The following is a 12189-nucleotide window of genomic DNA, read 5'->3' as shown; positions in this document are numbered from 1 at the left end:
AGTCTTATTTCCATTGACGGCCTGAACTGCATGCAATTCACCGACGTCAGCATCCTTGGTGCACCTTACTATTATACAGTGGGCTAACTATGTTAATTTGACACTAGTTCTTCTCTCCCCCGATTAGTGTTGAGCACCCCCCCTTGGACCTCTTTGCATCCCCCTGCTGCTGGGGCACATGCTTGTCAGCTTTGGGAGAGGGGAGGTATCTGTGGCCCACCAGCATCCCCCCTCATATGGGTGATCCCCCACACACCTTGCTTCCTAGTTGGTCTTGTTCGACCTGGATTGTATTGTTCGAGGACTCTTGGGCTCAGGGTGGGCAATGTAATTCCAGCACAATTAGGGTGCTGTTGTGGGTGGGGTTGGTTTGGGTACTGTTATTGTTTTTTAGTGACCATTTAATTCTTCTGCGACAGATAGGCAAACTAACGCACATAGGCATAATGGTGCACAGGACTTCACATGCGGCACCATACATCAGCAAGTTCCTTACTAAATATCTCCCCACCCACTGAGACATTACATGTAAACTTACTCCCGTGGAACATTAAAGGCCTTGGGGATCCTGACATATCTTGGCAGGCATCAGATACATATAGCAATGCTGCAAGAAACACACATGGACCGCCGCCGTCCCACCACCTTTGGCTGCAAGTGGGCTACATACCGCGTGTTCTCTTCTTATTGCACCTATTCACGGGGGACACTGATTTTAGTCAAATAGAACACACTCTTCCTCCTTGGTGGGACGTACAGCAACTCCTCGGGCAGGGGCTGCATGCTATGGGACACATTGGGCACACAGTCCGTCACACTTGTATGCTGCTATGGAACGAACACTGATGATCCCAACTACTTCACTATGCTCTGGGGCCACATACTCAAGGTAGGCTCCACACATGTCATTTGGGGGGGCGACTTCAATACCGCCCTGTGTCCCACTGCCGATAGATCTAATCCACACCCTCACCATCACACCAAGACTCAAGGCACACTTGAACACCTATTCACTGACTATGGACTTATAGACACATGGTGCCTTATGCATCCCGCTGGGAAGGAGGGCACCTTCTATACTGCATTGCATTCATCCTGGTCTCGTTTATATTATTGGATATTCACCAGGGGAGTAGCTTCTTGGATACGTACAGTGGAACATTTGGCCAGGACTTACTCCGACCACTCCCCTGTCTGCCTCGTGCTTTCCCCTCCTAACTCCATTGCCACGCCACGTTGCTGGCGGCTCATACCTGAGGCATTGTTAGATGCCGTCTTTAAGATGCAATTGCGGGACGAAATAACCGATTTCTTCAGATGTAACAAGGGGTCGGTTACACATGTGGGTGCGATCTGGGAGGCCTTTAAGGTCATGATGCGGGGCACCTGCATCTCAAAAAGCTTTGGTGTCCTCCGTGACATACGCCGCAACCTGCGCAAATTAGAGGGAGAACTAAAACAATTGGAAACAAACATGTGGCGTGGTGCGACGGGGAAACAGGAAGTCACTCTTAGAGTCAAACTCTCCAAATTCGAAGATACTGCGGAACCGAGGCCCTTTTTCCTGGTAAATACTTTATCGCCCGGAAATATGGGGAGGGAGAACGGCCTGGCAAAGTGCTTGCGATGGAAATCCGCCAGCCCTGCTTCTCAAACTACATCCCTGTCATAGTTGATAGTGCCGGGGTGCGCCACAGGGATAGCCTTGATATACTGCTCACATTCACTGACTTTTATACTGACCTGTACAGCACCAACAGGGCTCTGCCTCCAGACCTTTCTAATTATCTTGGGGATATCGCCTTGGGCTGGCTTGGGGACCATCATAGAGAGTTTTTGGCGGCATCATTCGAAGATGGCGAACTGCAAACTGCCGTCATGCAGATGCAATCAGGGAAGGCTCTGGGCTCCAACGGTCTCCCCGTCGATTTCTACAAAACCTACTTTGATCAATTGCTCCCCGTCTTGCAGGAGGTTTATCTAGAGGCACAGGAATTACAGATCCTACCTGGTTCGATGAGAGAAGCCCTTATCACATCACTATTAAAACCTGGGAAAGTTCCAGATTGTTGTGACTCATACAGGCCCCTTTCCCTTATCAACACCGACACCAAGATCCTCGCCAAGATGTTTGCTAATCGTCTTAGCCTTCTTATGGACAAACTGGTTCTGTCGGACCAGGCAGGTTTTATCTTCGGTAGGGCAACATCCTATAACCTTCGCACTCTCTTCTCGGTACTGCAAAATGTTGACCCACAGCTCGAACTAGTGGCGGTCTTTTTAGACGCCACGAAGGCCTTCGACTCCGTGGAGTGGGATTATCTTTTCACCATCCTCTAATGTATGGTCCTCCCCAAAAGTTTCCTGATGTGGATACGTCTCTTTTACACATCTCCATTAGCCAGAGTCCTCATCAATGGGCACACCTCCCCCCCTTGGCCATTACCCGAGGCACCCAACAGGGCTGTCCGCTTTCTCCGCTGCTCTTTGCCTTAGCCATGGAGCCGCTTGCGGCCAGGCTCAGACAACACCATAAGGATAGGGCTCTCCGTTGCTTCCTCCGTCCCATCCTAATCTCCCTTTACACAGACGACATTACTCTATATGTCCGAGATCCATCACAAAATCTCAACACACTACTCCGTGAGTTTGTCCATTTTGGTGGTCTATCTGGGATTCATATTAACTGGGCCAAATCCCAACTTTTCCCACTCACTACTTCTGTGTCGCCATTTGACGCAGGCTATCCTCTAGAATGGCACGCTTCGGACCTGAAGTACCTGGGGATCCATGTCACCGCCAATCGAGATGAACTGATGAGGCTCAACTATGGGAAGACGATGGATCATATCACTACCTGCATAACAAGGTAGATTGCCCTCCCACTCACCATGGCCGGCCGTATTTCTCTCATTAAAATGGTCATACTTCCCAAACTATTGTACCTGTTTTCAAATATTCCCTACGACCCTGGTCGTTATTTCTTCTCCTCCCTGCATTCGTAATTAACTAGATTAATCTGGGGCGGCAAACACCCAAGACTAACATGGGACGTATTTTCTCGTCATTACTCCCAAGGGGGATTTGATGTCCCCAATTTCGAACTGTATTATCTCTGTGCCCAAGCACACTATGCTCATTACTGGTTCCATCCCCCTCATATATACACCCCATGTGGCGAATGAGCACTGGCTGGCAGATCTGACCCCGCTAGATGGAGTCATACTGACTGAGCTCCCTCCGCGACCCCGCTCACCCACCTCCGTTGATTGTACAGTTAAGTCCTGGCAGTGCATTTCTGCTCGTTTGCATGCCCCTATGCTATACTCACCACTGCTTCCACTGGCGTACCATCCCAGAATGCCAGTCCTGCAAGAAGCTGTTTTTAAAAAGACAAGAGCCAAATACAACATCTCCTGCTGGGGTGATCTTTACCTGCAGGGGAAGTTTCGCATGTTGGCGCAACTGTTTGCTAAGACACCGGCCTCCCCCATGGATATCTTTATGTACATTCGACTACGACAGGGCATCAAAGACTATACCCCCACATACCCACAGGAGGCCCCTGATGTCTTATCATTACGCCACGTTCTTCGTACCGACAGCGCCTCACATTTAGTATCTACCCTCTACCACAGCATATCTATAGACATCACGCACCCTTCCTGCTCTGCAACTGGGACATACCCTCACTGACCAGCAGTGGACATATTTTTGCACGCAAACTGCACTAAGTTCCTCCAGCAGTAGGCTATGCATCCTTCATTATAAATTTCTACAACGCTTATATTACACCCCAGTCAAACTCCAAAAGTATAGACTACGTGACAGTGATAAATTCTACAGATGTGGCTCAGACGTGGCTGACTTTCTACACCTCGCCTGGGAATGTAGCTCGGTGCTGACATACTGGCAACAAGTGATCGCAGCCCTAGAACTCATGATATCCTCCACTTTGCCCCAAACTCCCCTTTTCGTCCTTCTTGGCTACACAGAAACACTTGCTGTAAAACACCGCAAATTTGTCGCCTTTAACCTGTTATTGGACAGGAGGCGTGTTGAGTGCCGATGGGAACGCGGCAGAGCACCCAAATTTAAGGAATGGCTTGGTGACATGACCAGACATTTACCTATTCAGAACTCCTACCTCTCGCCTCCCGCCCCAGAGATATTTGGGATCCACTTAAAGCCTACCTCCTTGAACATCCAGTCGCGAAAGACTGAGACACTGCTTCCCCCACAATGCCCTGCCCCATACTTTAAATGCATCTATACCTGTTGCATGTTTATTATGATAAGTATTGTATTCTGATGCTCCTATTTTATTTTGCTGGACTTTGGCTTATGTTGTCACACTATTTTTAAGGTGATCCTATGCTTCTGCCTATCTGTATCCTACACGCTTCATGTATGTTATATTTTCTTTGAAAACTAATAAATAAATAAAAAATAAACAAAATGGAAAAAAACAACTGTTGACTCATGTCTCTCTGCACTGTCTCAGGTGACCAAGGATATGCACTCTTCACTTGGATGACACCCCTCCGTGCCTCAAACGCACAGTCCCAGAGGCAGTACAATGCGGCCCACAAACGCACCAAGGGCATTGTGGAACACACATTTGGCGTATTGAAGTCCCGTTTCAGGTGCCTGGACGTCACAGGTGAACGGCTCCTGTACAAGCCAGACATCGTGTGCAAGATGATCGCTGCATGTTGTGTGTTGCACAACATATGTGTACGCAGCAAGGCACCATGGATACCAGTTCCAGAGGCCCCTGGACGATTGGGATGAGGATGAGGCACGTGAACCTCGCCCCACTGCAGCCGCAGCAGGAATAGCCCGCAGGGACGAAATCATTACAAATTTCTCCTCATGATCACGTCACATTGTGACTGTCCTTGGCACTCATGGGACAGTACAGAATTACCACAGGCACGGAAAGTGCAAGTAAATGCATTACAAACTTACATTCACTAAGTGCATGTTACTCATCTGTACAGGCACATCACTCAGACAGGTGTGAGTGCGGCATGTGCTGATGGCGATTTTATAATGTGTGCATAGATGGTGGGTGTGTCACCTCTGTGCAGTGGGGCTGTTTGCGGTGTCACGTTTTCGAACTGCCAGTCCTATGTGTCACAGTTGGTAGGGTATCCCACTCTTCGGCGTTTCACATGTATCCAGGGTCATTCCATTTTGTCTGCCATTTGTGGCCTACAGGTGACAACAGGGCTCCTTGTGGGGTCAGTTATGTGCCACCATGATGCAGGGATGCCCCCTGTGACTCAAATCCCACAACATGTGCAATATGTATGTAAGCAGGAGTCACTGCACCTACATTCATCCACGCTGTCATGATTGATTGCTCATGATCATGACACGTCTGTGTGCAGGAGGGGTTGCTTGTCCCTCTGGAATTCGAAAACTGAGATGCGGTTTCACTGCGTGTTCCATGCATGTGTCAGCATTGGCGCAGTTTACATGCAGACTGCATGTCAATGTACATTGTGACTGTGAGGAGATGCCGATGTGATGCGGACGATGGTCATTTGTTCTACGTCGCGGATGTAGGGGTGTGCTCGTACATTGTCATCTCACTGTTTTTGTGCTCTGCTTTTATGTTGCGTTTTACCGCATGACAATTGCAGGCCTGTCGCTGGATTTCGCTGGTTTTTGTATCGTTCTTAGCATCATCGCAGCTTTTTTTGCGTTCGTGTTTCGCATTTTTGCGGCGTCGCGGTGAATTATCGCAGACATTTGACGTGTTGTCGTGGGACTATCGCATGGTGCCGCCGGCTTGGGGATACCACGTTAACATGGAGTTATTTTCCCGCGATGGACTGCCATATGAAGGGTCGTGTTGAGCTATTTTTGCGGTAGTTAGCACACGTTCTTGAGAATATCCCCCATAGTGTACTATTACATATACTTAGAACGTGGCCTTATGGGGTATTTAACACTCCTCTAAATCTTCTCACCCAGCAGCTTGCCCTTTATCTTTAAGAATGGCCAAGAAGGGAGTTATCACTGTACCTCTTAACTGGTAAGGCATGAGGAAAATACACACTATAAACCTCTACATGGTTCAAGGATTTGAGGATGTGAGGTCATAAGTGCTTAACATCTGCTTAGAGGACCCCAATCCTTTAACAAACCATTAATAAGAAACTATTTAAGTGTTTAATTAACAAGACTACAGCTCTCTTTTGAATGTGAGTTTGAGTCATTTCTTAACTCAATTATAGATTACTGTGGGACACAACTATATGCGATTCATGTGAGGGAAAACTAAAGAAAATAAATATATTTTCTGATTTCTGTTTGATTACACTTTTGTTGCTTTTGTTAAGTACAAAAGCATTTTTTAGTCCAATTTACAAGTGTTGATAAACAATCAAATGATCAGTGTCGGCAGAATTGTCATCGGAGTAGGCACATGCCAGACAAGGTGAGGATTAATCAGAATATTTATATGTAATTGGTCCAAAAGCACAATTTTGTTAGAGGGCGATGTAATGATAAGCACAAAATACTTTTGCTTGCGAAGTACTTTGGGAGAGTTTGGTATGAAGGCAAATCGATGTAGAGATGAAAATACAAAACTCACAAGCTTATCAAAACTATTAGCAAAAAAGACTGCTGTCCTATGATGAGCAATCAAAGGCTTGTAAAACAGGGCTACCAAATTGTGACCAAAAAGTTCAGAGAGTATTCCTGCATGCCATTTCAGTGCTTAACCTAATATGCAAAAAGGCGTGTACTTCCTTCTTGAACGAATTCTAAATAATGTGGATAGTAAAGCAAATGCATCGGATGATAGGGCGAGGAGCTTAAAAAGAAAATTACAAAGCAGAGCAGTTACCCATGTTCTCAATAAAGCAATCTGAAATATCAAAGGGAATAAAATGCTTTGCGTGGTTGTGTACACTTTGAAGAACTACTGAAAGAGCTTTCAGAATTACTTATTAATAAACTAAACCTTTCTAACTTGACGTCACAACAGAGAAACAACCTGACCTAACTAATATAAACCAAAAGGAAGTGAAGGAAAAAATCATGTCAATTGAAATAGCGTTTTACAGGACATTATGCTTGAATAGGGTCGATACTTAGTGAAAATACAAAAATGAACTATGAAAGCCACCCTTTCAGACTAAATGACGCAGGTGCTCATAATGGGTATTTATGAACCAGACAAGAACATGAGGCAGTTCTCTAGCTACGGATCAAACGTGAAATTCTCGGAAGCACAATTTAAACACTAACAAAATCACTAGTCGAGAGAAAGCAAATGGGTTGTATTGAGTGTAGCACTCTTCAGTCTCCAGAAAATGATTCATACCACTGGTACTGATTAGGGGTTTGTGAAGCTGTAAGGTTTATTAATTCACAAACTTGCATGTGATGTTTTTAAAAGTTTACGGCCCCTTTGAGGTATCATGCTGAAAAAGTTTAGAGCCCACGCAACAGCGTGAACATTGTTGTGTCCCTGAGGCTTCAGATCAGAAGGTCAGCCAACTAGCCCTTTGAGTGACTCTTGGGTTCTGGATTCAAGAGATACAACTCCAGTCCTTCTCACCCAGGCATGAGGACAAAGAACACAGCACTCAAACAGAATTGCAGTCCTTTCAGCAGCACAGCAGTCTCTCTTCCTGGCAGAGTATCCACAGATGCAGAAGTGTCCATAGGAGTTGGTATCTGAGGTCCAGTATTTATATCTAGTTGTGCCTTTGTACTGGGGAAGAAGCTTCTGGAGTTTTCCCTTTGAAGTCTCCAGGCATCCTGCCTTCCCTGTCCTGGCTCCGGATGTACTACAGGGGATATGCAGCCCTTTTTGTGGAGTCAGGACACAGCATAATAAAATGTAAGTAGAGCTGGGCCCATCCTGCAAGTGATTGCTGATCCTAGCACACTTAAGCTTTATTTTGTGTGTGGCTGTCAAGGAGAAATACACAAAATCCAACTGTCAACTTCGCTTAGCCATATGACTTAGAGACATGTTACATACATTAAATTGCTAAGGCAAGAAAAAGCCCATTTTCCAAAAGTGGCTTTTTCAAGTTTGTAATTTCAAATTTGACTGCACCATAAGTTAGGATTTTCTGCCAAACTTGAAACAGCAAGCCAAGACAATTATACCTCTGTATACTTGTGACGCATCTCACCACACAACAATCACCCAAAAGTGTCCCAAATTATGAGCCTTTTTTGCCCCAAAGGTGTGCATATCCACCGCTCCCGCTGTTTCCAAAGAGCAGTCTTCAAGACTAATGTCCAAATTCACACAAATGTGGAATGCACCCCCAGCACCAAGAATGATTATGTCCATCCACTGTTGATTTTATATAAACAGTTTCTTTTATTCTTCAAATTCAATAAAATGACAGCCAAACAGCCCACACGTTTCATCCAAATGGTGTGGACTTCATCAGGGCTGTGAAATACATGGAACATATAGTGTGTGATACAACAAAAATAACCGCAGATGGACATTGACACATGCCAACACACAAATATTAACATATGAACAGGTTTTCTACATACAAAACACTACTTTTAAAAAGCTAACATGACAGAGTCACATTAACAGTTCACAATTAAAGATGGTGAAACAAAGTTAGTAAGAAGAAACATATAAAAAAAATCACACTAGTAATGTTCACGGTACAATACCATAGGAAGGAGAGTGATCAATTTGGGGACACAACAGATAGAACCCCAAGCCCCGTGTAAGCAAGTCTTAGTGCAACTGAAGAGATAAATAAGTCCATCCAGAATCTGGAAAACGGTTTTGCCCAAGAAGAGTGAGATTACTTAGGACAACATACCTTTGCAAGTCAATCTAATCATCTATAGTAGTAGATCTTTAGAGAATAGTAAAGTCCTGTGATCGTCCTATATGGAAACTGTTCCCTGCTGTATCCAGGGACAGTTGAAAGTGCAAGGCTCCTGTGCCTGTAAAGAGAGGTAGCAAGCAATGAGGAGAGATAAACCTCTTGCTAGCGAGTGTACTGCATCTGTTTTAGAGTGGAAGTGTAAAACCACACTCTCAAGAAAGCAAATCAATGTTAAACACATGTTGCCAAGGATTTAAAAAGGTTTAAAAAGGGAAAATATTAGTTGTTTACCAAGCGATAGGCAAGCGGACAAAGTGAATGTCTCGTGCCCTGGCTGCAAATCATTGGAACGGCGGCAAACAAAATGGGAAATGAAGTTCTCAAAACCGCCCGCACGTATAGGGGATAATTACCAAGCAGCGTAACTTTAAAGTGGGGGGAGTCATTACAGGGAAGTCTCCCAATGATAGATTTCATGGCCTGCATTCATCATATATGGCTATGTAGATGTGCGTCTAGTTTGTTAGATGATGTAACAAAAAATGCCGCAGTGGTTCAGTGACAAAAACCATAGCAGTACATCCATCTAGTGTTGGGTGCAAACCCATAAGGCACACACAAGCCTCACATGTGATGTTCTGTATCCATAAACGGCTAATCGGGTATAGGAAATTCGCGCCGTGGTAGTTTAATTGATAAAAAGCCCAATAGCAATACATTCATCCTGTGCTGTTTGCAAAAACATGAGGCACACACGAGTCCCACATGCAATTGTCTCTATCTACAGGCAGCTAGCCGGGGCATTGGAAATTCCTGGCAAGTATAGCCATCAAGGAAGGAAAAAAAAAATGCAACTCCCAAAGCTCAACCCAACCTGTTAAAATCGTGCCCCTGCTTACCGTATCAATGCGAGGACAAGACCGTCCGAGTTAGCCTCCTCTTCGATGATGATGTGGGACGCGGGGCTGCAGTAGTCTATTAAGTGACGTAAAGCCTTGCCACATGGGGTGCACCCAGGCCGGAGTATAGGGAGTGTCTGAAAAGTGTATTCAGCCGAACAAAGACTGCTCACCTTCATTATGCTGTAAACATCCTGCGTGGTTGCTTTGGACACACTCCTAGGTGTCCGGGGAGGGTCTAAAAATATATGTAAGAAGGTCTCAAAGCCTGAGGAATCGGATGGGAACTGTGCCCATGATTACGAGCGTCATGTGACAGTGACCCACAATGCTAGGTAGTACTATAATGCAGAAATGTTGAAATCAGATACAAAAGTTGTGATTAGTAGCGCCGAGGACATTGGGGGGAACAGATATAAACAACACTTACTGTTTCTGGGGCTCGTGTTGGCGAAGCGGGATATAGCGCAGAGCTGGAAGGAGACCTCCCCACCCTGCCTAGGCAAGTGGAAGAAAGCCATGGACCAATGTATGATGGCGGAGATTGCGGTCTTTGTGGCACGCGGCTGCCCCCGGAAACACGGGAAGATATGGGGGAAATGGGCCATATACAGGGGTGTGGACCTGCCACAACTTACTCCAGACGATTCAGGGGATCCCATAGAACGCCTGTTGAGACAGGAGAGATAAATTCAAGGTGTGGGGTGACTGTGTACAAACATTTTAGGATAATAGTAACGATGTCATCCCGGAAACAGATGGGACTACGTGTTGACACGGGGTGGGAGGGGTGGGTGTGGGAGTCTGATGTTTGCAGACTTGGGGTTGGGGGTGGTAAATCAGCACACTGTGTACCCTGGGGGATGTACTTGCACCATAATCTCTGGATAACTGTGCTGGTTGTTCGTTTAATAAAATCAATAAAATATGTTGTTAAAAAAAAAAGTTGTGATTAGCCCATAAATACAGGTAGATGTAAAAGAAGATTAATGAATATAAATCATGTAACTTAGAGGTATTCAATCATACTAGTCAAATGCAAGTGACATGTTTTATATTCCCAAAAGGGGCAAAGCAATTGGCTGATGATGCTATAATAACCAAAAACGCCCGCATAACACTGTAACTTTATGTTGGCTTAAGCAGTTCCAATACAACACTGAACAGATTTACACCATCCGCCATACCATTACTTGCAAACTGTTTATATAAAATCAACAATGGATGGATATAATAATTATTGGTGCTGGTGGTGCATTCCACATTTGTGTGAATAAGTTAGGATTTTTCATTACATTTCCAGAAGACACCAAACCTGCTTCCATTTGGACATTAGAGTCTAGTACATGTAATAAAGTAACTCCAGTGTTATCCTACTGCAGTTGTGAAAAAGAAAGGAAAGAGTTTTTTCTAACAAGACGTTTAAATACACTGCACCACTCCCACTGCACTGCCAGGGCATAACCTAGGAGTGACTTATAGGTACTAAAAAGGAAGGCTTGGGCCTAGCAAAAGGTTTATTTTACCAGGTTGACATGGCAGTTTAAAAACTGCTCACACAGGCTACAATGGCAGACCTGAGACATGTTTAAAGGGCTACTTAAGACAGTCACACAATCAGTGCTACAGATCCACTATTAGCATTTAGTTCACAAGCCCTGGCCACATGGAGTGCCACTTTACTGGAGACTTACAAGTAACTTAATTTATGTCAATTGGGGATAGGCCAATGTTACCATGTTTTACAGAAGGTGCAAATACAATTTAGGATTATGGAGGGGCCGATACAATGTCGTTAGGAAACAGTCCTGAACTAATCGGTTCCGGAATAGTTTCCAAATGAATCGGGTCCTGTGAGTCCGTATGACCGATTACGATGCTTCCCAACATCATTCGGTCAGACTCGCATTGACTTAAATGGGAGCCTTTGTTCTGAACGAGAACACAGGCTCCCATTGAAAAAAGGGAAAGGGGTGGTTGGGAAAACCTTGCACCCTGTGGCGGGCACCCCATGGTGCCTGCCACATTGTGTTTGGTTGGAAAGAGGGGTCCCTTGGGCCCGATTCGGATGCCTCCGGGTGAAGGGGGGCATACAACGGGCACCTAAAGATAGATTCCGGCAGCCGTTTCGGGCAAACCGAATCGGAACGGCTGTCAAAATCGCTCATCCATATCGCTCGGCCGGGATACGTGTCCATAGAGCTGCACTTATTGGGTCTGAAAGACTCTAGCTGCCGGGATGCCTTTTGGAACCGATTCAGTCTCCTCGATCAGTTTCCGGTCATCGTAATCGGTTGTTGGAAAATCTGTACGATTTGGTAGGAAACAAGGGTTCCGAATCGTATTCTGCAATACCGAATTTCATTCAGAGCCTTTCCTAACAGCATCATGATTGGCCCCTTACTAGTGGTAAAGTTGCACGAGTGCAGAGATCTTCACATACAGAGGTC

This window comes from Triturus cristatus, chromosome 5_2 (assembly GCF_964204655.1).
Source record: "Triturus cristatus chromosome 5_2, aTriCri1.1, whole genome shotgun sequence".
NCBI lineage: Eukaryota > Metazoa > Chordata > Amphibia > Caudata > Salamandridae > Triturus > Triturus cristatus.
Note: the sequence above shows the minus strand (reverse complement) of the source record.